The sequence below is a fragment of the Rattus rattus genome, chromosome 1 (genome assembly GCF_011064425.1).
Source record: "Rattus rattus isolate New Zealand chromosome 1, Rrattus_CSIRO_v1, whole genome shotgun sequence".
Taxonomy (NCBI): domain Eukaryota; kingdom Metazoa; phylum Chordata; class Mammalia; order Rodentia; family Muridae; genus Rattus; species Rattus rattus.
The window spans coordinates 63,496,950-63,500,936 of NC_046154.1; positions in this window are offsets into that span (position 1 = coordinate 63,496,950).

Genomic DNA, 3,987 nt, shown 5'->3' on the forward strand with positions numbered 1-3,987 from the left:
ACTGAACATGGATAACTATTCCATGCTCAGTGATTAATAGGCTATTCTGTGGTGCTTGAATATGAGAACACAGACAATAGAAGGTGAGCTTGTGTAGCTTTACATAGAAGTTTAAAATCTCTAAACTTCTTTATTGTGAAATATGTTTGAATTAAATATCTGGGGAAATGAAATATTTGGTGCTTCATTGAAACAATTGCTCCTCACTAACTAGGTTGAAAAAATCATCTCTGATTAATAAGAAACCCACATCATTTTGGTAAAGTCTTCTAATACCTATATCCACAGAGCCAGTTTATAGAAGTCATGACTCCTGGTGATTGGAGGTTCCACATTTACTTAGCAGCAGAACATGGCAAATACTTTGTAAGAGGTTCTTATTTCCTTCTGTAAGACATACTTATAGTTATTAAAACAATGGAAAATACAGTGAGATGATTAGTAAAAAAAAACAAAATAACATAAAAAACCTGATGTTAATAGTATATTACAGTAAAGAGAAGTTATTTTTAGATAATAATAAATTAATGATTTGACTCACTTCCCTCTGATTAATGTGCTTATGAACACAATTTCAGTCTTAGTGAGAATGGCTGAATTTTAGAGTTATAAATCCTGGGATTATATTTCTGTCTCTTTTAGGTTTCTTAGTCTTTGTTTAATCTCTCCAAGCCTTAGTTCAATCATCTATAAAATGTGGATTTAAAGGATTTCTACAAATGTGAAATTATAAAGTACATATAGAAGAATTGTGAAAGGAAGGGGCTGATTAGTTTTAGTAAATATTGCTCACTGTGTATGGGAACGAAATTAGCATTTCTAAACAATGGTATGTATGTACATGGATCCTAGGATAAACCTGTAAAACTAACTGTGAACAAAGTCTCTGCTTTAGCATAATATATTCTAGAAAAGAGGAACATTATAAACTACATGTTGAAAATTTCCAATACTTCATGGTTATTTTCTGAAGGACAGCTGACATTGGGATTTCACTGAGAGAAAAATAAATGTCAATTTGTTTTTATGTAACTAATATTGAAAACAAACTGACTCCAAATGGTAATATGTTGAAAGTCTGGTCCCTAACTGGCAATTGTCTTGAGGGATGATTGCATCAGTGAGCTAACTTCATCAATGCATTAATCCAACAATGTGATATGTGTTGACAACTGAAGTATTATTATGTGAAAGTGTCTAGTAGGAGGAAGTAGGTAAAAGGATCCATGAGCTTGAGGGTTATTTTCTGGTTCTAACACTTATCTTTCTTTTTGCTCGTTTACATTGAAAAGAGAAGAGTATCTTTTCCACTATACACTTTTTCTTGATACAGTCAATATAAGAACACAGAAGTAGTGGAATATAATCCTGAACCAGAATTCCACAGTTTATGAGACAAAGTAGTTTCCAATTTTGGTGTTTCTTAATTATCTGGTCAAGGAAATGGGAAAATAATAATCACAATATATTGCAAAGTGTATCTGTTAACATACTAACACTATGTTAACTTACATAGGAATAGGATAAGATGTAATACAATATTTGTAACAATGAGTCTTTATAAGGACAGAAAAGAAAAAGCAACACACACACACACACACACACACACACACACATATATATGTTCTTACCTGAGGATTAAGAAATATCTCAGGCCCTGCGGTCCAGACACTGCCCTATTCTGAAGGGACCTGGTAGAACAGTTCCCTGCACCCAAATCCTGTGGGAGGGAGAGCTAAACTTCCAGATGGGCAGACATGCCTGGGAAGCCAGAGGAGACTACACTCTGCCCACATTTCTGACTCTAGAGGAAAATGCCTAGCGCCATCTGGGCCCCCTGTGCAGAGGGACACAAGAAAAGGCTAGGCAGGCCCTTCTGGTTGCTGCCTTCATGGAGAGGTGAAATGCAGCCCCAGAGGAGTGACTTAAGGCCAGAGACAAGAGGTAAGACCAACGTTTCTGCTTTAAGTGACCTGCCTGGTAGACTCAGGACACACACCCACAGGAACAGCTGAAGACCAGTAGACAGGAAAGACTACATGCCTGAAAGCAAAATACTTTGTTCTCATAAATGGCTGAAAGAAAACAGGAAAACAGGTCTACAGCATTCCTGACACACAGGCCTATACAACGATCTAGCCACTGTCAGAAATAGCAGAACGAGGTAACACCAGAGACAACCTGATGGTTAGACGCAAGTGCAGGAACCCAAGCAACAGAAACCAAGACTACATGGCATCATCAGAGCCCAATTCTCCCACCAAAGCAAAAACTGAATATCCAAACACACCTGAAAAGCAAGATCTAGATTTTAAATCACACTTGATCATGATGCTGGAGGACTTCAAGAAAGACATAAAGAACTCCTTTAGAGAAACGCAGGGAAACATAAACAAGTAGAAGCCTATACAGAGGAATCACAAAGATCCCTGAAAGAATTACAGGAAAACACAATCAAACAGTTGAAGGAATTAAAAATGGAAATAGAAGCAATAAAGAAAGCACAAAGGGAGAAAAAGCTGGATATAGAAAACCAAAGAAGAGACAAGGAGCCGTAGATACAAGCATCACCAACAGAATACAAGAGATAAAAAAGAGAATCTCAGGGCAGAAGATTCCATGAAATTATCGACACAACTATTAAAATAATGTAAAAAGCGGAAAAACTACTGGCCAAAAAACATGCAGGAAGTCAGGACACAATGAGAAAAGATCAAACCTAAGGATAATAGGTATAGAAGAGTGAAAGACTCCCAGCTCAAAGGACCAGTAAATATCTTCAACAAAATCATGAAGAAAACTTCCTAAGCTAAAAGAAAAGATGCTCATAAACATATAAAAAGCCTACAGAACTCCAAATAGATTGGACAAAAAAGAAACTCCTCCGTCCAGAATAGTCAAAACACCAAATGCACAAAATAAAGAAAGAATATTAAAAGCAGTAAGGGAAAAAAGTCAAGTAACATATAAAGGCAGACCTATCAGAATTACAGCAGACCTCACCAGAGACTATGAAAACCAGAAGATCCTGGACAGATGTCATATAGACCGTAAGAGAACACAAATGCCAACCCAGGTTACTGTATCCTGCAAAACTCTCAAATAACATAGATGGAGAAACCAAGATATTCCATGATAAAACCAAATTTACACAATATCTTTCTACAAATCCAGCCCAACATAAGTTAAAGCCCAACCTAAGGAGGCAAGCTACACCCTAGAAAAAGCAAGAAACTAATCGTCTTGCAACAAAACAAAGAGAAAAAAGGCACACAAACGTAATCTCACATCCAAATACAAAGATAACAGGAAGCAACAATCAGTATTCCTTAATATCTGTCAACATTTTTTTTTTCTTTTTTTCGGAGCTGGGGACTGAACCCAGGGCCTTGCGGTTTCTAGGCAAGTGCTCTACCATTGAGCTAAATCCCCAACCCCAATATCTGTCAACATTAATGGAATCAATTCCCCAATAAAAAGATACAGATTAACAAACTGGATACGAAATGAGGACCCTGCATTCTGCTGCCTACAGGAAACACACCTCAGACACAAAAACAGACACTACTTCAAAGTGAAAGGCTGGAGAACAACTTTGCAAGCAAATGGTATGAAGAAACAAGCTGGAGTAACCATTATAATATCAAATAAAATTGATATTCATCCAAAAGTCATCAAAAAAGATAAGAAAGGACACTTAATATTCATCAAAGGAAAAAATCCACCAAGATGAACTCTCAATCCTAAATATCTATGCTCCAATTAAAGGGCAATTACATACATAAAAGAAACCTTACTAAAGCTCAAAGCACACATTACACCTCACACAATAAAAGTAGGAGATTTCAGCACACCACTATCATCAATGGATAGATCATGGAAACAGAAATTAAACAGAGACATAGAAAAACTAAGAGAAGTCATGAGCCAAATGGACTTAACAGATGTTATAGAACATTCTATCCTAAAATAAAAAGTATATACTTT